Below are 24,889 nucleotides of genomic sequence, written 5' to 3'. Positions count from 1 at the left end.
GGGGCAACATTAAACAACTGCTGTAATTGCTCTAAGCATCCATGTTATGCTGGTAATTTCTACTATTTCTCTTTCGCCACTAAAAGCTTAAGGGTAAAAAAGCTCCTCCAGCACCTTTAATAAACTATTTGGAGAGTCTCACTGGAAAAGACAAACAAGAGGCCCCTGGTCTTAGAAACATTAGCTTCACCAGGGAGAATGCTATGCTCATTTCCCCACATCTGAGACAACTGAGTGTCTTTCCCTTCAGGTGTTTATTCCCCAAGTCTCTTCTTCCACTGCCTTCTGCTGCCAAGGTCAACGGAGACAAGCAGGCCCACCAGCGCCTTGATGAGGTGGCAACAGAATGGTGGGAGCAGAAAATGGGGGAGAGACAGACAGACATGTGTAGTGGGTACAGTGGGGAGGGGTGAGAGTGGCAGCAGCTGGTTACAAACCCTGGCAAGAGTAAGAGCAGCAGTGGGGGAGTGGGGGATATGAGATGCTGTGCTGTGACAACAATAGTAACGGATGTTGCTTCCCATATCCCTACATTGCAATAAATTTTCTCAGTTTACAGACAAACACACAATTACTACTACTAACTATGTTTATTTCCTTAAAGCTACAATGAAAAAAATCACCACAACCCCGTCACCACCAAGCCACATCAAAGTATCTTCACTGCTATTCTGAAAAAAGGAAAATATTAGTACATTTGAGAAACTTGTAAGTATTCAAAAGTGGATTTAGGAAAATGTGCACTGAAGAAAAAACTTTTCAGGGTTGGATAAGGTTCATTTCTTTAGCCCAGGTACCAAGAGCAAAACTGACATACACTTTTCAGTGGAGATTACCAATTGACTCCCCCTCCTCTGTTCTCACATTAAACCCAGACAGAATAAAGTGATGTCACCACTACCCCTTGCAACAGTGATAACCAATGAGCAAAACACTCCGCATAAAATAAATAAAGAAATAAAGAATGCACATCAGCACCATTCATTAGTTGTCACTTAAATGTTCTGCAAGCACAATTCATGATCCACCAAATCCAGCCTACAAAAAATAATAATACAAATAAGGCATAATGACTGGGTAGGGCTCTTTTAGAGTCCAGGGCAATGTTGATCACACAATATGTTGCTTATGGCCACAAAGGCAGAGACCATTACAGACCGGTGATTATATAAGTGGTTGGAAGACAGCACCAATTTAATATACTGTACTTAAGCACCAGGGTATCCATGGCAACTTGCCTTGCACAGTGCATTCAGAAGTCCCTAATGAAATGCCTATTAAGTGGATGATAATGACAGAGTCCAAATATATTTGCATATGTGTTTCGCTGCTATAAAATAAATAAATAAAATCATGAGGGCAGTTAATGAAGGTAGAGGGATCCTTGATTACTGCAATCACAATACTAAACTCTGTATGATCATTTTGTTCTGTAAGCTGTTCAATTTCCTTTGTCAATTCAGAAAATAAAGCACTTTTAAATCAACAAGTAATGAAAAGCTTGGCAAGCTTGTCTGTAATCTTTAATAAACCCTTTCATAAAACTTGTACAATTGATTATTGTAAATGAGGGTGTGAATTCAGGCCTCACTGCCTTCCTCTGGGACTCTCCACATGTGACTTCCATTTGCGACTTTGGCTGAGTTCCCAACAGGACATCCCTGAGAGAGTGTTTGCTTGACTCAATATCAACAGCCCGAGCAAGCAGCTGGGGGGGACACTCCGGCCAAGCCTGGCCTCGGGTTCCTATTGAAAATAAACTAGGCTGTACATTCATTGGGCCCAGAAATATCAACACGCGCTGCAAGGAGCCACGTATAGCACTCAGCAGCGTTCTGCTGGTGCCTCTCCAAGGCTTAATGATACCTGCGCCTCCCCTCCAGCTGCTTCTGCCGACGCGCCTGCTATACACAGACGGCAGGCGGGCAGGAATTAAAGTATACATTACAGCAGAAAAATAAAAGAGATCGAAATGACAGAAGTCACGCAGTTCAAGCTCACCCGGCCTCTTGAAACGATGGAGCTGGCAGACCAGCGACAGACACTCCAGGTTAAATTGGCTCTCCTGCGCCTCCTCTTATTTTCCCCACCACCACAGCTGCCTCCAATGCCCACCCTAACACCACCTCGTCTTAAAAAAAAAAAGAAAAAAAAAAAAAAAGCTTTTCTTCAAACGAGTATTTGAATTAAACGAGTTGCTGAAATCAAAGGCTCAGTTGAGATGGATACATTTAAACAAGCAAGTGCAGCTCACAGCAGTTTACCTGTTATATCGCTGATTGGAATTACATGAAAGAGCAGAGGATGGACAACTTCCCTTTTTTCACAGGAGTAGATATTATCAAATGGTAAAGAAAGCAGAGGTTTAATTAAATTCCTACTTAGAGAAAAGTACATGCTGCTCGGTTGTTGTTTTTTTTTTTCCTTCTTTTTTTATGTTCCTGGCCTCTAAGATGTCATCAAGATGAAAAGGCAGCTAAAAAATGTGAGATTCAATAGTCGTTTCATTCAGTCGGATTTCCTGTAAGGGATAAATCTGAAACCCATTTATGACAGCGATCTGTAGTGTCTGAGGATCCCACAGCTCCAGCTCTGCCAAAGAGATTATCATTCCCAGAACCACAGCTACACAGTTGAATGGCAGCAAGACAAGCTCCACTGGCAGTCAAAGGAGCACAACACCTGTATATGCTATGCAACAACCACTACCTAACATCCAAGGAATCCTATTGATGCATTTACAAGTAGCAATGAAAAATACTTTCACGCTGCATGAAAAATTTAACACTGGCCGTGAATTAGACAATAATGAAAGTTTGGGGAATAGTCTCCAGAAGCGTTTGAGATGTGGAAATTTGGTTTTTGTTGTGCTGGATCTTGCAGTCCTATTACTTCTCCCAGCTGACATAGTGGCCATCCATTCATGACTAAAACACCATTCAACTAGATACTAATTACACCTAGAAAAAAAAGTCCTGATAAAATAAATTCAGGAAAACTCTAGCAAAGAATAATAAACTCATTATATGTAAAATTCAACTCTCATATTATCCACACCACTCCTAATTCAAACCTAATTTTTACTAGCCACTAATTTGAGGTTGAAGGGTGGGGGGGTGTAGGAATTACATCTGGAGGTAATTGAATGTGTGGAACTGAGCCCAGTGAGGCTGTGATACATCCCCAACTGCCCCCACACAAAATAAAGAGAGAGAAAAAAAAAAGGAGCAAGACAGACAAGACATAGAGGAGGAACTATTTAGGTGAGTGGGACTTCCAGAGCACTGAAACGACACTTTCCACAAAAATGTTTTCATTGTGCTGTCACCAGACACAGGCTAGAGAGGATATAGGTGCTGCAGGCGCAGGCTGAGAGGCAGACAGAAACACTGATAAATGAGAGTGGGAGTGAGACTTTAAGGAAATGTGGGACTCTGGATAAGGTGCAGGCTTTGCAGACAGCTGCACTGGGTCAGGATTTAGTAAATAGCCAAATATGTGGAGCTGAAGAAAGGCTGCGGGTTCATTTTGACTCAACAGTTGTGCCCGCTGTAAAGGCTCAGGCTTTATGAGGAAGTCTCCCTCTCAAGTGACCAGCTACATCTGGGCTGCCTAAGTGGGCTGCCTAATAAATGGCACACTTTTTAAATGATCTGCAGTTTCAAAGCACTGAGTTAAGAGTATCCGGCTGGATTGATTTCACTGTATGGATGCAAACCTAACAGCTATTTGCAAAGACAACAAGACTAGAAGTTATGCCCGAAAGATTTTTCTCCATCATGCAGAAAGAAGTCCCACTAAAATGAAAAAAAAAAAACAAAAAAAAAACTGAGATTAAAACAAAGTTTGACTGCCAACAATCCCTGCAGGGGGACATTGACATGTAGAGAAACTTGCCTCAGTCCCTTCTACACCAGAACCCCTGCTCTTCACTTAAATCTTTTGCCATCCCTTCAAACACTAAATGTGTTTTCCAAATGAAAATAAACGGAGTCCGACTGGTTTGAGGCAGTCATACTCTGGAATATGAGATCAAATAAAGGCTTCTGTGGAGGCTGAAAGGAGAAATGAAATGGCTTCTGAGGGGAGATGTACCGAGTAATAAAATTACTCCTTTATATCTTCCTAAACAGCGCATGTTCCCCTGGAGTGGGTGAGGGCTTCACTTTGGTCAAAGACAAGTATGCAAGTGGCAATTTCTCCTTCAGGGATGATTCCCTGATACACTTCTTGAGACTTGGCGCACTGCAATTTTCTTGAAAACGAGAAACTATTTCAGCAACAAGTTAAGCGGAACTTTGGAAGTTTCACTTTGATGATGTGCTGCCAGCACACTGTCATTGAAAGGTATGTTCCATTAAATTGGAACAGCAAGATTCATAAGCCTATTGCTTTTCAATGAGTTCAAACTAGGCAGAAATGTTCAGCTGAACACTTGTATTTTATCCTACTGTAACACGCGCAGCTACTTAGAACTGACCATGATGTGCTGCAAACACAGCAAATCATTTTCAGGATGAGAAATGTCACTACTTCGAAATTGGTTTGCTATTCCAGTTATACAAGCAACGTCCTATTTGGCATTGGGGGAAATTTACAACAAAAGTATGAGTCTAACTACTTAAAATCATGCAATTGATTTGTACTCTTAAAAAGCTGGTCACAATTATATTCAGATGGACTTTTTCACTACAGCAGAGGGGCTGTATTAGAGGAAATTTGCAATTGGAGAGAATACATTATAATTCATTATACAGTAGCTATTAAACCTTCAGTAAAAATGCTTTAGTACAAGGATTGAGCCACTTATCAGACCTACTCACTACCTTTAAAAGCTGTCCATGTTCAGTGCTCTGAGTGGCAAAAAAGCAATCGCTGATGACTTTGAAAATAGGACTAGATGTACAATTTAGCAAAACAGAAATGGCTGGCAGAGGATTTTAAGAATCAAAGCTTCTAACTGTTTGTTAAAAAAAATTCAAGGAGGAAGGAAGAAGAGTTTGCAGAATAAAATACAAGAATATGATTATCTTCTTTTACAGCATATGTTGGGGGGCATGTTGTATCTTTGGCTTTTACTGCCCAAAAACAGCTATAAAAAATTAATATGACAAAAGCACTCCATCACAGCCCCTTACATAAAGAAATCTTTACTGTGCTTATTTAATTAGTTAATTTCAGAAAATGATGCAACAAATTTAATCAATTCTTTCTACTTGTACACATACACCCCTGCTTCAGTTTGTTTTTCATGCATTCTTGGCATGTAATTAAGTCATTTACACCAGGTTGATGATATTTTTGATGCAGCTATGAATCAGTTTCTGGCATGAACATAACACAGATCCTATTTTCTCACCGACAAACTACAATGCTGTTGTTTACAAACATACTCAAGAAGAGAGCAGACTCAGCTGAGATCTCATTACTTTAGGCCCTAAAAATAGTGAGGGAGGGTACATCAGTGGTTTACACTTGTCATGCTATCATCATCGTAGATAAGATTTAATCTACACAAGGGCAACCAATTATACTTGGAGGCAACATTTTTTTAACACTTTGTGAATTTAGAAAACAATAACTTTCTCTTTATATTGTCCTTTACCCCTGTTCAAGCCTTCTGTTGTCTTCTTGAGAGGGCAAATGGCAAACAGGGACGTTTCTGACAGCTTAAAACTACCCATCAGCTGCTTGTGAGACATCCCCCTGCACATTCATCCCCAAACAAACAGCAGGCTCTACTTCAAATACATAGCAGGACTATTAGGTAATCTACTTGTTCTGCTGTTCAGTCTCTTTGAGACTAGGTGACTAACCTCAATCTGTTCCACCTCTTCTCTTCAAGCTGGCAAACATATAGGTGAATAATGCACCAAAATGACTAAAGAATATATACATACTATCATATTTTTAGATGTATTTTTGTGCTTATTACATTATAGTAGCTTTAACAGGGAAAACGAAGAGGAGTGCAGTAGCACAAGGGCTCATTGTTTTGGGATGGGACAAATCTGAGGTTTCTTTTTCGATATACAATATCCTGCTAGGTACCAAATGGAGTTACAGTAGTCTAGTGTCTGAGCTTTCTTGGAGGGGAGGGGGTACAGAGGCTGGCTACGTGTGTCTGTGAATTGATGCATGCTTCTTAGTCAATTGCTGTGTGGCTTGCATGAATCTCTTCCAACAAAGCCTGGGAAATCAATCAATCTGCAAAGAAATACCTCTTATGCCAGATGTGGCACTTGGAAAAAAAAAAAAAAAAGACGACTTGAAAAGCTGTGCTTGTAATAGGGACTCTAAGGGTCCAAACAGGATAAAACCAAGTTGAAATAAAATATTTATTATAGATGAATCAAGCTGTCAAAATGCTACCTACTCTATTCTGAATTTCTGCTTGTTATTTTAGGTGGCTTCTCAAAGGCGTTGCAAGTCAAATCTCAAAGTGTGCAAATGTCTTACTCTGAAATATATCTCCATTATTTACTTTACAAGTTGCCAATGAGAATGAAAGACAAATGTTTCATTAACAGTCTTTTTTTTGTTTTTTTTACAAGCATTCAGTAGTTCCGTTCCTTGACACATATGCATGCACTCTTGCATTCACCGAACATAATTATAAATGCAAGACTTGCTATAGGGAGCTGAACTTTTCACACCTTTCAAAGCCACAAAATTGGATGGTTTTGTGGTTGTGCAGCTGCCGCTCCGCGCTAATGCAAGGCGGTGTCATATGAAAAATATTCCTCTCCCCAAACCACAGGGCTGGTCATTAATGAAACACAGGCCGTGCAGTGAGGTCATACAGAGTCTAGATTTCAGCAGCAACACTTAAAAACCGCTCAGAGAGAATAGAGAAACATGAACACAAATCAGATTCCAGCTCCAAGGACGAGGAAAATAAATAAATAGAGAAAAGCACTGGCCCCTCTCACATTTTCCCCCAGTGCTCTGCAAACAACCGTCAAATGCAGCTCAGAAACAGCTCACAATGAAAGCAGACTAAACAATCTGGTCCCAGCCAAGGAAAATGCTAAGCAACTCTGCACACAGGATGTCTCACCCTAATTGCCAACTATCAAATCTCACAATGGAATCTATCCATTTGGCAAAATCTTCACAGCAAACTTGGCAGTATACTTTTGCTTTTAAAAGTGTCAACTTCTGTGATGAGAAGGCCGGACAAATAAAGACGGGAAAGTACAGCTACCAAGAATTTAATTTCTATCTCGGATTCACTAAGGTTTGTTGAGCTTACAGGAAAAATGAGCAATAATGTGCTCTGAGAGTGAAAATAAACTTTATTAGATAACAGTGCTTTGGGTCTTGTAAATAAGTGATTAAAATCCTCGCCATTAAAATCAACAGACTAAATAGGTCCCCAAAGGCTTGCAGACTCAGTCCTGCTTGCTGACTTGGGCTTGCCCTTGCTCTCTCCCCTTCCTGACACACTGTGTTCCGGAGGTGGGCATGGATGTGTAACTGGAACCTTGGGACTGGTATAAGAAACAGGGTTACCAGGAGGGACAGGCCTCTAAACAGGAAACTAATGGGACAGTCTCCACAACCATGTGGCATTGTATTTTCCAGCCAGCCAATGCCACGCTCACAGAGACCCCATAACTTCAAACGGCCAAAATAGCAGCACATTCATGAAACAGAACAGAACTACTGGGAATTAAAAAGGGGAAAAAAGAAAAAAAAAAAAAAAACACACACACACACACACACACACACACACACACTCACACACACAAAAAAGGTAGCAGACCTCGACAGCAGATGGTAAAATTAACATTTCAACAGTTCCTTCCTTTCATGTAAGTCTCGGCAGAACTTTTTATTTATTTATTTATTTATTTATTACTTTTCCCGAAAAAGAAAAAGCTTGGGTTGGGTTTTGGTAAGATATAGTGGTGCAAAAGGCATCTGGAAAAGGGAAAGAGGAATATTGGCTTATTGCTCCTGATGGTCCAGCTCTATGAAAAATTAAATAGGTCTGTTTTGCAGGTTTCCACTCTCTGGAGTGCCCTAAGCTGTGTTATGGAAACATCATCTCAGTAATTTATACGCCAAAGAACACCTGGTGATGAAAGAAAATAAACTATTCCTCTATTCCTTTCTCCATTTAAAACCCAACACTTTGACTTTGTGATCTCTTCCTTTGATGTTTCTTTTTCCAGCTTTTTAATGTCCATCCATTTGGCTTATTTTGCAAGAAGTTGGCATCTATTGTAGAGTTAAATCATTCACAAAATGCTTGTCAGATTTCATTCTGAAGTCTTGATATACACTTCAAAAAGGTGCTGTAGAGACGTTATCGCGAAGAGAGGAGAGGACTGAGGCATCTTTAATAAAGACCCAAACAATGGACAGCCTCTCTCATTTCCAACCCTGTCCAATGGAGCGTCTCAGTAGTACCCATTAATTTGGACACAGTTCTGGCTAAATTACATGTGTTCCACCTCTGTGACATTTTAAATGCAATTAAAAGCTGGTTATGGAAGTGTGCACGGACTTCCCTGTGATGAAGGGAAATCACTGACGTGATTAACATGCAAACGAGCTCATGCTGGCAGACTAGATTGGGGTTTGAAAACCTCAATTACTTTTGTGTGATTATCTATTTACCAGTACACAGATTTCCATTTCTCATCTCCAGCCGAGTTCCTCATGGACGAGCGTCAATTATATGTAGCACACCTTTATTTATGATGAGCACGATGCTGAAATACAAGCTCCGTTTATTTTTTTACTGTGATGTATGGCTTCCTTACAGGGTGCTCATGAGGCATGGACCACCAGACCAACACTTCCTAATGTTGCAGCATTTGTCTTACGAGAACTTAATATATTAAGAGGCTATTGAGAAAAAGGTGTATATGGAAAGACACATTGTCAGCAACATAGCTCAAAAAGTAATGGACGGATTTTGATTAAATTTTCAGGAAATCTTCTGAATGGAATAAGAAACAACTGATTAGATTTTCATCTGGATCACCGCCTGGATTAAGAATATTTTAACACTAGAACTGCCAACATTCAAATATCCCCTTGAACCGCCAGAGGGGGTTATTTTGTCACCTTGCCAACACAGCATAAAAAATGATAAAGGTGCAGTTTACAGAGGCCTTTTTTTCTCCCCTTTGATTTTTTTCTTTTAATTTTTTCATTCAGAAGAAACAAAGCTTCATTAAATGAATAATTAATTGACTACCATGTGGCATTACTTTGGGCTTGTATTTCAAATAGAAAATATCAAATACTGACCATTATACTGAGTCAGGAGCTGACCATCTCTAAGTCTTCCTCATTCATTTGTTGGAGCATTGCCAAAGCTTATTCTGCACTCATTCATCTGCTCCTGTTATTTATTAATTTTTTATTACATTTTCTGTTTGTCTGACTGTCTGTTAGCAACATAACTCATTACGGATTACTGTCTGGATCCAGGACAGTTTTTAAGGATTCTTTACTATTGGGAGACATTTTGCCATTACAGTTTCTAACTCATCAGATAACGTCCGGATTCACTGGGCAAAAATGGTAGATGTTATAATCCAACAACATAGCTTGACCCAGATCATTGTGATATTCTGGATCTGGCAATTCAGTAGGTTCAAAATACAGGTGGTACTGGGCGGGCGGTTGGGCCTTTGGGGGTTTTCTCAGGTGAGTAACCCTACGGCTTGGTAGAGCTCTACGCTCTGAGTGGTTCTAGCTTTTCTTGGATTAATTAAGTATCACACACAAAAAAAAGGAAATGTCACCCACTTTAATGAGTTTAGAAGTGACTAAACACTTCCCATTTAAGCAAATACAGCATTAAACAAAACAATGACCTAAAAAAACCCAAAATATTTAAAAGTTAATAAACTTCAGAGCAGCAGTTGTGTCAATGTGCACTTGCATTTTGATAATTTTATTTAGGCCATGATTATTTTCTTTTAAAAATAGTGCAGTGCATTATTTTATTGTCAGTATTTCCGCCCGCTCCTTGGAGCTCTGGGACGAGAAGAGAAAGAAAGACACACAGATTTGTGGCACAACCAGGCTTTTCACATTGTGCCCGGCATGCATAAAACATGCCCTGTTGCTTCAGCAGGAGCAAAAAGGAAAACAGTGCCATCAAGTGAAATTTCTGAGGATTCCTCAAACATCTAAGAAGATAAATTTGTCACCTTATCAAGCTAAAAGCAGAACAAGATATTGGTCTCACTTGGTAACCTTTAATTAACAGTATTTTTTTATCCAAAATATATTTTTTTTCTTGTCAAGGAGATGTCTCCCTTTTTTTTAAATTACACATTCAAATATATTCTAAACTTTGGTATGCTTTTGTAACTAAATACTATTCAAATATTCAAATACTCTGGATAGGGATATTAAGCATGTGAGCACCTCCACCTCCAGTGGAGATGATAAGAAGAGAAATAAATATGATGACTTGCTGACTTCATGTTCATAAAGCTGTTCCAGCTACCTCAGGAACAAAGGGAAACTTTATTATTATTTGAAGTCAATTTCCAGGACTTCGCTGCAGCATTGATTTAAGGCTGCAAAAGCAGAAAAAAGAAGTAGCTACATCGTGTGAAACTGGCAGTGATGGCTACAGTCATGAGTGAGAAAGAATAAAAGAGAAAGAGAAAGGGAGAGCTTAGATAATAGCAGATAATGGACAATTAACTGAAGCTAGTAGTGCTTGCTGGAGTTAATAGCAGCTTCTGGTGCAGCAACTCCCTGATCACCACTCAGCCATATTCACACTGGGAAGACAGGCGGTATCAAGCTGCAGGCTCCTGGGCCTCAGAGGTGTACATGCTGTATTAGCAATCCCCACATTGCCTTCAAACAATGCTTGATACCAACAAAGTGTCCCAAAGTGCAAACGCAAGCAGTGCGCTGATGGGGATGTGTGGTGCCATAACCTTGTCCATTGTTACATGTCCTTTCACCATCAAAATAAACCCAGAAGCTGTAAATCCCTTTTAAAAAGTCACATACTGTCGCTCTGGTGTGCAGACACAGAAATTAGCATAATTAAACCTATATAGAAGCTAATTGCACAAATACGTGGGTGGATGTCACCACTGTTCATCACAGGGACAATGTGTGCGTTCATATGAAGGGCCTCCAAAGTGATTTAACTGCCCACCCAGCCCCCCAGTCCCTTCAAGCATCATCTAAATCTATTGATCTGTGAAACACAGGGACCCAGGGGAGGCGATTCACTTAATATCATACATCTAATGATGAGATGAATAACGATTATACCGTTTGGTAATTAAACGTCTTACAAACCATTTAACTGACTGTGCGTCAGGAGGGGTTGCCGCAGGTCGAAGCGATTGTTTTTCATTTCTTAGTCAATGCCAAAGTAGAAGACACATGCCAGAGGTATAGCTGGGGATTGTTGGTGATGATAGGAAACGGTTGCTGACACAATGTTGAAAACACAGTAATGATTGTTAGCAGCTATGGCATTAATCTATAATACTGTCAAGTCTTCAGCAAAATAGTGTGGTAGGTGGAAGGAAATAGGGAGTGGAAAAAATAGAGCTAATAACACATTAGTTTGCCACTAATTCTTGTTTTTGTCCATTTACAAATCTCATTAGCACCACAATGTGTTTCTAATAAGTAATAAGCTGGTTAAAAAAACTAGGGGGGTGTTTACTATAAATACAAACCTTGACAAGAGACAAAAAAAGAAAAATGAAGAAAAAAAAAAAGAATGTGTCCTTGCAAGAATGTGTCTGATCAACTCAAAAGACATCCACTCAAACACATAATTTCAAAGCCAACTTATTGTCGACATTTACAACTTTAATCCTCTTTTATAGGCAGTTATCACCCACTGCTGGCATGTCCATGTATAATATAGGTACAATCATACTTTGTGTTTGTTTTTTGTTTTTTTTTCTCTCTACCTTTAATGGATAAAAAAGCATAAAAACAAAGTTAACCCCATAACACTTAATGTATCATATTACATAATGTTTCTGAGACCTATTGTATCACTTTATGGTAAAAACTTAAATGGATGGATGGATGGAAGGATGTGTGGGAGGGTGGGTGGATGGATGGAATTAAAAACCCTGTTTTATACAATCTGATTCATGTCTTTTGCCCCTGGTGGATACCTTTAGAACTACAATAATTCTGACATATACAAACATAAACAGAACATATTTTCATTTACATTTTGATAAAGGGCAAATAAAGACTTCAGATTAAGAAAATCGGAATTTTCTGCTCATCATTTAATGGGTCAAGCGGTAAAGGGTTAAACTCTCTGAGGTTGCAAATCTCACATAAAAATGTCCAAATATTTCCTCCTCAGAGGGCTAACAATACCTTTCTGCAGTTGGTCCCAGCTCATTCGAACAGCATTTACTAAGAGTGATGTGTGTGTTGTACCTCTGGCTCCATATTGAATGATAGCTGGTAAACATTGTCATTCCAAAGGAGACAGGATTAAAGCCTGCTTTGCCCATTGAGAGGAACAGTACGCAAAGAGAGAGCGGGAACAATAGCCAAATGGAGGACGGTATCACAAGGGTCCAATGTCTGCTGTGATGAATATGTGGGAGATTATAACCCATTCCATCATTTCCATAATGCAAAACTCTTTTTCTTCTCCGCTCGTGGACTATTCACTAAATAAATGAGAAAACTATCACCCGCGCAGAAATATTTGACAAAAGGCAAAAGGGAGGGAGACTGAGATTTGAATGACCCCCATGCCTTTGACAATACAGTCTCTGTTCGGACACATTCGAAGGCAACGGAGTGAGAAAGACCTGGTAGAGTATTTATCAGTGGGCACAATACAAATGTATTACCATGTCACCTATACCACTTTACGGCACAGAATGGAGCGACAGTGAATACAAGTGAGTTTTATATAATACCACATGGAAATATGAAGGCAAAGTTCTTTGATCTGTGGCTTTGCCCCATCACTTACACATTTACTTGAGGGATCATTTTGTGGACTCTGCCTTCCATTTACCCAGTATGCTAACAAGCCATGCTAATAAGTCTTTCCAAAAAAAATCATTTGAATGGAACTGCAGAGTTTGACAGAAACTTCTTCGAAAAAGAAAAGTAGAATTACGAAGTTCAGAAAAAGTGAATGTGAATAAAAGAAGCAGAAGATGACTTCTGGCTAAAGAAAAAACACCTTTAGTATTATAATGTATATGTATGGACATTTTACTATATTCTGCTTATATAAGCGGCCACTTCACTGCAGATCTTTGAGTACAGCTGCTACTTTTCTAGAGAGCTCCTCAAAAAACATTAAACTTGTGAAATTCCTGAGCCATAGAAAATATCTCCCACCCCAGCTCTCCTCACACCTCAAACATCAGTGACATGTTTTCAGCCGTTCACTTGATGCATGTGTGTCTTCATGTGTGTGTAAGTGAAAGAGAGAAAGCCTCTGTAAGGCCACATGCATGCACATTGGTGTGTGTATCATGCATTAGGTTGCTGCAGTCTATTCCAGAGATTCCTCCCATGGTAGCCCAGTTTATTTACTTTATCTACAATATAATGCTTCAGTGAACATTAGCAACTTTGAGACACAAGTTTCAATCAGCCATCGAGCGGCTGTGCATGCAAGCTCGTGCGTGTGCTCAGCCAGGTGCAGAGAAAAGATGAACACTGCCACCAAAGAGACGGTGCAGCTTTAAACCCAAAGTCTGACAAAGAGGTCCCAAAATAATACAAAATAAAAACATACAGCTGGAAAAGAGGGATAGGGGAAACAAAAGAAGAAGAAAAAAGGACAGAAAGCCAGAAAAAATAAATTGTATAGGACAGCAGGGAGAACACTGGGGAAAAGGTTGTGTTGGATTTATAAAAATGAAAGAGAGAAGCTAAATAAAAAGTGATATTGTTTTAAAATATGAGGAGAAGGAGCAAGACAGACATAGGGAATGATAAAAAGAGACAAAAACAAAATGAAAGAAAAAGCAAAGGTGAGAGGAAGAAAAAAAGAAAAGGCAAGGAGACAAGATGTTCTCCCTGGGTAATGTGGAGCAGGTCTTGTCCAATAAACACAGGTGAGCAGCCTGACAGGCCAGGACCACCAAGCTGACTGACAGCTGAGAGCTCTCACTGACCGCCAGCTTTATGTTACATGACATGAGGAGTGCAACTCAACTGACAAAGAGAAACTGCCTGGGCCTCTCAGAGTGTGGGAGGGAGATGGTGAATAACACCCATACCTACATGCGTAAGACTGTTTAAAGCAGCCTCCACGCACTGTGGCCACAGAGTTGCAAACATACAGCTATCTACTTTCACGCACGCAGACAGGAGAAGAGCAATGGCCTTTCCCTTCACAGGTGAGCAGAAAACGGAAACACTTTGGTGCTTCAGTTAGTTAGTGGGAGAAAGTATGGAGTTGTAGGGTGAGGGGTTGGGATGTATGCTGTATGCCGACTGAATCTTTTCCACATGACGGGCCTTGGGCTGTTTTTGTCAACTGCACTCTTGAGCAGCAAGGAGTCAGGTAGTGTGACCACATGATTGCCCAAGAGGCACTGGGGAGAGATGGGGAGAGGGAGCAAGTGAAAAGGAAGTGAAGGGCAGAGAGAAAGGAGGGGAAGGGGGATCGGGGGCCAGGGACAGGACCGATGCAACACGCATGATGAGGTGTAATCACAAACCCCATTCAGAGTGCATTGGAGTTTGTCAACATACACACATTCACATTCCACTGTCTGTCAGCTCTATGACCCAAATCGAGCATGCTGGGAGAGTGTGTTATTGCACACACATGAATACTTTCTGCCCATTTTGCCTCCAAGCAGGTAGTAACACTTGCACTGTCTAGGCTTGCGGTTTGTGGCGAGGAAGTCAGATTCCTAGCTGTTGTAGGATTTCGCTGCCACCGGTATCCCTTTTCAAGCTGCGATCAAATGATCATTATGAACAAAGGACTTGGCATGCTGCCTCTGGAGAAAAAGCTTTTTTTCAGTAGCTGCGACCTCATGGTTTGATTTGAAACTTTTACTTATGAGAGAGCAAAGAATGAAAAAATGTACAAGAGTAGGAGATAGATCCAATCTTAATTATAAAACTGTATTTTTCTGATAAAAGCAGTTTAAGACATGCACTTTTGATGCACTTAATTAAAACTTCTTATGCAAATATAAAATGTGGGACTATCGGAATGCTTTACATTGACATAAACCTTTGTTTTATATAAGTAATGACAAGTCTTACCTAAAGTTCATCGCCATGAAGTCAGTATAGCACAAAAAGAAAGATGCATTTTCTCCATTTCTGGGGCTAACATGTAGCATGAGATGCTTGCATTTTAGAAATTTCTTGGGAACTCGAGGTGTGTCTATACACTAATGCAGCGTGCAGACCCTGAGATAAACAAAATTCATCAGTTGGTTAAATTACTGTATATTTAGTTTGTGTCATGATGACGATATCCCTATAAAACACTGTACTGTGAAGGGCTAACATAAACTTTGGACTATGTGTGCAGGCTGAAAAATGAGGCTCCGTGACAGTTTAGTGATAACACACAAGTTCAATATGTCAAGACAATCAGTGCTTAGACCTTGGGAGAAGAATGCGCGACTGTGTGCGACTGATTCACTGGACACGATCACCTGCGAGTGAAGCCACTCGTAATTCTCCCCACCTGAAAGAAGGAGTTCAACCTAATGTCAGGCCTCTCTGATGTCATGACTGCCTCAGGTTGGGTTTCACAATAATCTCAGGCTCTTGGAGAGATGCCATCGAGCCCAGCTTCCGCACCCAACATTTCTCCAATTAAATTGAAGGGAAAGAATAACACATGAAACACTAGAACCCTCTCTTTTTTTTTTTTTTAAATTAAGCTAGTGCATGCAGGGTGTTTGAAATCACTCATTTTTAGAGAATCAGTCATTCCTAATATGCGTTGCACATCTAGGACTATTGGCAAGGCTCCAAAATGTGCTGAGGCCACCTATGCTGAGGGCAAATTGATTCTTTTATGCCTCTGTTAAAATTTCTAAAGCTACAAATTCTTCCTCAAAATAGATTTAGAGTGAAAGAGAAAAAAAGAAACAGGAGGCTGCCATGAGGATCAATGACTTTTTATCTTCTCTTAAGTAATGATGGCAATACTCATTTTGAGTCTTCTCATCTCCCATCTCTCTGCCTTCATTCTCATGGCAACTGTGCACTCTGGAAAAACACTCTTCGTGCAGTTTCTTCTCTTTACTCCTGACCTACACACTGATCCACACTGCACATCCACATCCTTGCTTGTTTTCCTAAGCAGACCCTCAATCATTTTTCTTTCAGATATGTTAAAGTCAAATAGATGACAGTTGCTAGCACAGGCTATTGCATGGGGAAAAAAAGAGAGAAAGAATCTGAAATGTTTATACTGTGTTCGAGACCTGGACTGAAATCAGTCTTGTTATGGTTAAATTCTCAAACTGGGTCAACACTATCATGGGTCACTCTCATCAGCAAAGCCCAATGGGTGGGGGAGGGGGTTCGGATGGGGGTTAGATATCAGTTATATAAAAATTAAAAAAAAAAAAAAAAAACTTTCTATGTTCACATTGGTCCAATCACTTTGCTCATTTTGCTCATGGCACAAGATTATGAGAACCCAAACCAAACTTCATTAAGTTGAAAATGCAGACTTGGGAACTTCAAAACTTTTTTTTTCCAACTGGCCCTTCTTTTTGCCTGAGAGTGAGGACAAAACAGTGGACCATGGAAGGAGAAGGGCACGTGAAGAACGGCTGCAGATCCTTGGGACAGAGAGGGAAAGCAAGGAAAGTAAACCTTTGATGAGTAAGACTTTTTTTGTTAAGCGATGGGGCTTAACTTTAAAATATTCTGGGTGGCAGTGAATGGGGGATTGACCAAAGGCCCTGATCTCAGCCACACACTGGGGCACTGGGGTTAATGGTGGATAAAGATTAGAAAAAAAAAAGAGAGGGAGGGAGTTGCTTTTCCTGATCTCTATCCACCCCCACATCCCATCCTGCAGTTTTCACCTTCTCCACCAATCCAAAATCAGCTACACAAAGGAAGCTACCAATAGGGAATGATCCAAATCCCTTTGATTTTTTTGCCTCTACCCCCTCGACTGCTTTTAGTGCCCAGGGTAAAGACCCATGGAGGTTTCCCCTGTTTGCCCACTCACAGGGACGACTGTTCACAAGCTTAAGAGAAACCATTTGGGGATTGAAAATGGAGTGACAAGAGGTCTCTGATCTATGTAAAGAAATCATTTTCAAACAGGAAATATGAGCAGAGGGCTGTTCAGCCCAAACTGCAGCTTCTTTAAAGCAGCCAAAGATATGCTTAATTGCTGTAGATTTTTTTAAATATATATATATATATATATATATATATATATATGACTACACTGCAACCATGGCTTGCACTACTGGGGCAATTACACTTTTTTGCAATGATTAGAAGGACTTCTTTAGGCCAGCAGATATGCAGTAAGACTTCATCTTTGAAGATTTAACAGTGTACTAGACAAATTAAGAACTAATATTTAAATCTCTTTTAGGTGGAAAAGCATATCTGGACTCTTCTTCACTTTGGAAAGTTGGAACTGTTGGGGAGTCTGAGCTGGTACTATAGATAAGTTGCTCAGCATCTTTGCTTCTTTCAAGATCTTTGTTTTAGATGTTACAGAAATTTATAATGATGTTTAATAGAAAAAGAAGAAAAAGAGAGAAACAGCCAAAAAATCAGTGAATATCAGAAAATAAAAAATGAAGTCAAAATCAAGTCCCTCTACTGCATACCCAGGCGTACATTTTTCACTAAATAACTTCATCATTGAAAATAATGTTGCTGCCATAATGACTAGTAGCAAATCATTCCATGTAAAAAAACAAAACAAAAAAAAAATCCCTCACTCACACACACATACACACACACAAAGATATTATTCCTTTGACCAAAAGCTTGAGTCTTCAGGACCGTCCTCAGTTCTTATACTTGGTTTTTAAGTTTTATGTTCCTAAACTCATACAGTATGAATGCATTTAACAGAATGATCACAAGCAGTCATGTTGCAGAAATAATAGTTGGTTCACATCACATGACTCAGAACTCCTCAACAAACTGATGACAAGCATAAGTTTAAATCATTAACTTGGAACAAAAATGTGTTTTCTGTAATTATGTCCAGTTTCAGCAGAACCAGTTAGGCTATTTATTTATTACGTAAAAGGCTGAGAAATAACATTGGAATAAATTGAACAGTTTTTAGTTTTTGTTGCAAATTATTCAAAAAGAATTTCACTAATTTCACTGGAAAAAAAAATCAATTAGTGGAATTCAGTTGAATTCCTATATCCAGAATATGTTTTGTTTTCATTTATGCCCTTTACTTAAATTGTAATGGCTCTGAATTATTTGTGAATTTACCTACTACAGCTTTTAATCTCCCATATTTCCTATTTCTTTCTTATATTGTGTAAGATGGTAGACAGTTTAGAATAACTTCTTTTTTCTTTTACCGTTTCTGCTTTTCTAATAAAGTCACACCAAGTCCTTCCAGACCATGTAATAAAATATCCATATGACATTAAGCACAAAGTTAACTTTACTTGTACTTTGCTCTGCTGCGTTTAATTTCAGCACCCAGGACTCTCATTTACCAAATCAGAGTCCTGATTTACCAAATGCCAAACCATCAACAGTTATAACTGATATGGCTCATCACAAGAGACACATTAGCCTGGAAGACAACACAACAGTCACAGAAAAAGTCAATCAAAACTGCTTTTACTTACCACTTTGCACTTCACACTGTGTGTCTTCTGCTTTCTTCTATGGATGCAGAGTGTGCATATTTCATCCTAAAGAGAAAAATATGAAACTAGCCTGTGATATGAGTTGAACACACAATGAAAAAGGATAAAAAAAAATCTCTATCATCAGGCAGCAGTAATGCATACTATCATGAAGTTAAGCAATGATAACCCTCATTCCCTTTATCCTTTTTAGTTCTGCAACAAATCTTAATCAAGACATCAGCTAAATAAATACAAAACATGAATTTTGAGCTTGACCACATTTGCCAGCCACAGTGCATACCATAACATCTAAGTGAGAGTAGATTGAAAATCCTTGGGGTGTGAAAACCAAACAGGCACAACTGAGAGGTTGCCCAGTGGAGGGGGAATTCTATCAAGGTGGACAAGATGAAGATTTGTTACATTTGAGAAGGAATGGGAACCCTATGACCCCCACCACGGTTTACAATCATCCAAACACAAAGGACTAACAAAACTGTATCACCATCAAGCCAGAACTGTTCATAAAACTATTCTTGAATCACAGTGGAACACTTGGGGATAAACTTCTTCATACTGAGTGCTCAAAACACACAGCTAGATGTTCCTCTAATCTTTATCCAGGTTAAGGACTCTTTGACAGATGGACATGAAGGAACCATGTTCAATTACTTACCCTAAGGGAGAGAACTTGCTGTTGTTGTTCGTCACAGTGTGGGGGTAGGAGTCCAGCGATGTCAGGTCGCTGAGATAAGAGAAGACAAAAAGTATACAATTAGTCCAAATACACTTCACGCAATGATTTTTGTCCTTTTGGTGCATTCTCTGCTGTTGCAGACAAGTGTGGGCTAGATGGTGGATTGCATAACTATTTTCTGTATAGTGTGTAGGTGAAAGCAATAAACTTTGAAACTGAAACAACAAAGTGCACCTGGATTTTGCTGTGAAGCCTGAGAGAGAGAGTGTGTGTGTGAAAGTGCATGCACCGACAGGCAATGTAGATTTAAGTACAAGCACCCCCCCCCACACACACACACACACTGATATCATTGTAAGTTAAAAGGTGCAGTGCCTGGAAGGCTCGAGCTCTCAACGCAGAGTAAATCACACCGTTAACCTGACACAATTGATTTCTCATGTACCCCCATTCAGCCCTCTGAGTCGCTGCACACATGCTAGAGACCATTAGTATTGATGATTTTTTGTGTTAATCACACAACTCAAACAAGAGTGTGCAACACCACAACTGCAGCTACTGATGGCTTTGGACATTTTTACTGGACATGCATTACATTTAGGAGAAAAAAAAATGCTTCTAAAAGCATGGCTAAGGCCAGCTTCTGCTGCTGGGGGCATGAGGGGCACGAAATGGCCTGGATGTTCCTCTTGGAGATGTGTGTGTGTTTTTCTCTCCCTCTTTTATTCTACCAGAATTCCAATGACCCCTACAGGCAACCAGCGGCTGCTGAATCCTGAGGAATGTGCTCTCTGAACTGTACAAAAAGCCCTCAGCTCAAAAGAGCACAGCTGAAAACAAAACATGCCAACTGCTATAATTTTTCACTGTTGTGAGTTTGAGGAAAATGTTGCACAGATTGCAACAGTTACCAGGAGCAAGGTAACAAGGCTTGAGGTGGTGGTGGTGGTGTGGGGGGGGGGCACTAAAATGTTTAAGAAAAATTCTTTTTTTTATCATTATAATAGCCTATCTCTGTGGGCTACCCTTTAAATATACAAGGTAATACCACTTTTCTTAAATTATTTGCCCCTATGCAGACTTCACCTTCTCTGAGCTGTGCAGACGTCATATTTTATTCAACAGAAAAGCATTTGGCATGCTATTAGTTTGTATGACCCCCCAATTCGTGGGGATTTACAAATACCATACATGATTTTATGCCAAATGTAAAACCATCTGTAAATTCTATCAACTTATAAATATGGCAAATGCTTTCAAGTATTCATGAAGGTCTAATAATGCTATAGGCTGATATTTACATAAAGCGTCCACACACTGAGTCAAGATAAACTATTTAAGACCCACACCACAAATACCTCCACTCTGCAAAAAAAGGAGGGCCTTGCCATGAAAGAAAACATTATGCTAACAAGTCAGATTACTGTACACAATAACTTTATCTTAAAAGTAAATACCATCCTTGGTCTTGGGGGGGAAAAAAAAAGGGGGGGGGGGGGGGGGGCTGCTATGGGAAGTCACTGGCAATATTTCTGTGGGGACCAAATGCTCCTTATCAGCGTTAGTCGAGCAATTCAGGCCCGACCGAAGAAAGATGAGTCTTCAAACTCATTCTATTCATGGTCAGACGTGTAATTACCCTCTGCTCACAGTCTAGACGTAACCGCTTTCACAGTATTTAAGACCCCCTATGCAACGCACGGACGCCGGCTCCTACCACCAAGCCTTGCACGTTAAATCTGTGGGCAGATAAATTAGCGAAGAATGCAATAAAATAGGCACAATGAGAGGAACTTTATCCTCCCTGCTGCTAAATGAGATTTCTTTGAAATGCAGATCAGTGGCTCTAGATTAGTGAATTTTAGCTGCTGTCAACATCATAACAAAATACAAATGCGATTGTTCGCTGCTGCCTTATCTCCTTGCTTCCATCTGCTGGCTGGTTATTTACTCCCCCCTGATTTACTATGCAGATCTAAATAAGTCGCATCAAAAGGAGGGCTTACTGCACAATGCCTTCTTAAGCTTCTACATCAAGGTATTTGAAAAACCGGTAGTCACATGAAAAGGCTGCCCATCAAAGGCACATCTCTAATGAACTCTCCCATATCAGAGGGGGCTTGTGGGGCCTGGCTTTAATGCCTTCTGTGTGGTGAGAGAGGAGCAAACCTGCAAACCAGACCCACCAAGCCATGGCAGAGGAGGCAGGAGGGGGAGGAGGAGGACAAAGAGTGGGAAGAAAGAAATGAGAAACAGGAAGAAGAGGAAGGCCTCAGTTATCAGATGAGATTAACCCAACACTGGGACTAGTCCGTCCGTCCGTCCGTCCGTCCATTCATCCATCCATCCATCCATCCATCCATCCATCCATGTCTATAAAGAAGGCACTTAATGAAAAACTTTAAAAGTTTTTTTTTTTTATGATTAGAAGAACTTGAAATAGATTAAATGGGTCACAGGTTAGTTTTAGTGAAAAATTAGAAAACAAAGTGAGCAAAGGAAATATCCAGTTAATGAAAGGAAATCAAACAGCATCAATCAGTGTCACTGATCAGAGGTAGAAATAGACACATACTCTGTTATCCTTCTCATTCTTCCCAGGACTACACACAGCTCTGGTAGTCTTAGGCATTACGCTCCCGCAATAACCTTTAATTTCATGGTGTATTTGTTGCATTCAGCATGCAGGACGGATTACAACAGACAATCTCCAGACTTATACGAGAAAAATAAACTGCATGGAGAGATCGTGATCTTGTAACCCCAACATCACCATCATCGCCGCCACCACCACTTTGCGCTTTGCAACCCAATGTTTGGATGAAGGGGAGACCCCCACCGACGAGTGTGCAGTTTACCAGTGAACAATTAGCCCCGGAGCAAGAGCAGGCCGTGCGCTGGCACATGTGGTTAAGAGGCGAGCGCTGCAGGAGGGTGCCAGATGATGAAAGGATGAAGATGGGAGGAGGGAGAGGAGGGCGACAGAGGAGAGGACACGGAGTGGGTGGGGGGTGGTGGGGGAAAGTGGTGGAAGGAGGCGTGTGGCAGGCACGCGTGTGCCAGTTTTTGGACTTTAAGCATGTCCTTCGTCATTCACTTACAGATCCTCTTTCCAAGCAAGATAAAGACATATAATGAGAGGGAGTTACCCCCCTATTCAACGGCACAACATCTTTCACTCGAATTTTGGGAACCCATCCAAATTGAGCTGCGATGTGACGGCACCTAATGGTTGAGTCGCTTTGCTACAGAATCCCAACTTCTCGTCCCTCCCCTAACTCCGCCTTAAGCATCTTTTTGCTGAGTAGCATGCCAAATGGGCCCAGTGCCAGCCGCATTTACAACCACAAGGGACTCTTGTCTTTTTGCCTTGCTTAATGAAATGACAAAACAACAGATTTGCATATGGAGGAACAGGTGTTCTAACAGGTTTGACTCCTCTTGACCCAAGCCATGTTAAAGAGAGAAAGTACAGAAAAAAAATGCTAAGAAAAAAAAAAAAAAAGTTTATGACCAACAGCTGCCTGGAGGTATTTAGGCTCTGATGGGCACTCAAGTCTGCACCATCTGCCCTGCTGCTTGCCAGAAGTGACAATCTAAATTAAAAAACTACTCATCAAATATATAAAAAAATAAACCATTGTTTTGCTGGGTCCATATGTTGTGGCCATTTTATTTAATTCTCAGAGCTGCACTGGAAGCTGAGCTTCACGGCCTGTAGCTGTGATCCAGGGAAAATCCAGGAAGCCGCACAGTAGGCTGTAATTACCCTCCCACTGATCTGCAGCCTTCAAACCAAAGCCCTGCGTCATCCTAAACATTATCTAAGTCCATCCAATCCACATTACAAAGAAGAAAACCTAGGAGAGCCAATGTGGTGGAAAAAGTGGCTGTTGTTTAGAATGGGATTAGGGATTGCCATCAAGGAGCATGAGCTGGGTGTTCAGATGATGAAAGAAGATAAAAAATCACTGCATCATATTTTCTTTTACTTGATAACTGCTACTTATTTTCTTTGTTACATTTATACTGCAAGCCAGAAAATACAAACTGAGGTGAAAGGAGTGTGGGTGTAACTAAATCCAAAGTTAAAGAGATGCATTTCTGAAAATGTCAAATGTCTCCCCGCTATACTTTGACCATATTATGTCCTGACACAAATGGGGCATGACTTTGAGCAATCATGTAGTCCTTTTCTAAAAGACACAGCTAGTGTGCGACAATCCCAGCCTCCAGACCACTGCCCATTCCTGCCCAACCCCCCACTTGCATTATTCTTACTGTTTTTATTTAGATGAGTGAGACAGAAGGAACAAACCTGAGACAGTCGTGACCCTGTGTGAATGTTGTAACTTGGTCTAAAGCTATGCCAGCAGAAGGCAGCACCATATGCCCTCAGCCCCGAGCTGGATGCTCTTTCTGCAGCCTAATGTGCCTGTCAAAAATGGTTATTGTCACAATGCCCCCCCCCCCCCTCAATGTTTTTTTCCACCCACAACATGTTAGAAATAAACATTTTTTTTTTCTCCTTCTCTGTGTCTGGTAAAGAGGAAAGATCCTTGGAGATGAACGGCACAGAGAACATAGTACCTCTCTCTTTCTGAACAGGATACATCTCATCAATATTAGACAGACTATGACTGAAACAAAGATATTAATGCTATGATTACCACTTACATCAATTATCTTATATTATTCGCTCTACCAATCTAGTTCTCAATTGTGAGCCACTACTCATAAGACAAAAAATATCTGACTGTCTCCATGTTTGCTCTGTAGAATGTGCAGTGCAGATATCTCACTACTTACAGTTAATCTAAAGGATGCAAGAGCTGTCTTAACAAAGGCCATTTAAACAATGGCAGTGTTAGCTACCAGTCTTAGCATCAGTGATGCCCCACATGATGTTTGACTGTTTACAAGTGACAGGCTGGTAGCTGAATGCAGCATGAGCAATGCTGACCTTGCCTTTTACCATGACTGACCCTCTGTCTTTTATTCAGGGCAAGACCCCAAAACCAACACATTTTTTTTTCCACATGAGGACACTGTCCTGACCGTAGCCTCAATAAAAGCTGTAATGCCTTCGCACCATGTTGCAACTGTTAACAAGAAAAGGTGGGGAAAAATGTTGGTTTGCTCTGATTAAAAGAATACATAGTTTATTGGAAAAACAGAGTGAAACGTCCGGCTTATTGCAGCTCTGAGTGTGAGCAGAAAGGGAGAGAATTACATGAGGTGAGGTCACGGTCAAGGCTACAGTGCCAAGAGAACTTTATGAAAAGCCTGAATTATTTTACATACATTCAGGAAACATTGTTTACACAAACCCAAAGTTTGTTTTATAACTTTGCATTAATGTGCCTTTCCATTTCAGAGCCCAACACGTGGTGAG

General features: G+C 40.3%; 1 protein-coding gene across 4 annotated transcripts in view; it reads right to left on the bottom strand.

Moving 5' to 3' along the window:
* The window catches only part of foxp2 (forkhead box P2), a 96,947-nt gene that overhangs the window by 68,735 nt on the left and 3,323 nt on the right, over positions 1-24,889 (bottom strand). For all 4 annotated transcript variants that reach the window (XM_041977381.1, XM_041977380.1, XM_041977382.1 and 1 more), the window contains exons 2-3: positions 19,474-19,542; positions 18,795-18,860 (exon numbers count right to left, since the gene is read on the bottom strand). The gene's annotated coding sequence lies outside the window, so the exon portion shown is untranslated. The remainder of the gene's footprint in view (positions 1-18,794; positions 18,861-19,473; positions 19,543-24,889) is intronic.

The sequence above is a fragment of the Melanotaenia boesemani genome, chromosome 23 (genome assembly GCF_017639745.1).
Source record: "Melanotaenia boesemani isolate fMelBoe1 chromosome 23, fMelBoe1.pri, whole genome shotgun sequence".
Taxonomy (NCBI): Eukaryota; Metazoa; Chordata; class Actinopteri; order Atheriniformes; family Melanotaeniidae; genus Melanotaenia; species Melanotaenia boesemani.
The sequence above is the reverse complement of the archived record's forward strand: the minus strand, read 5'-3'. Positions and strand labels throughout refer to the sequence as shown.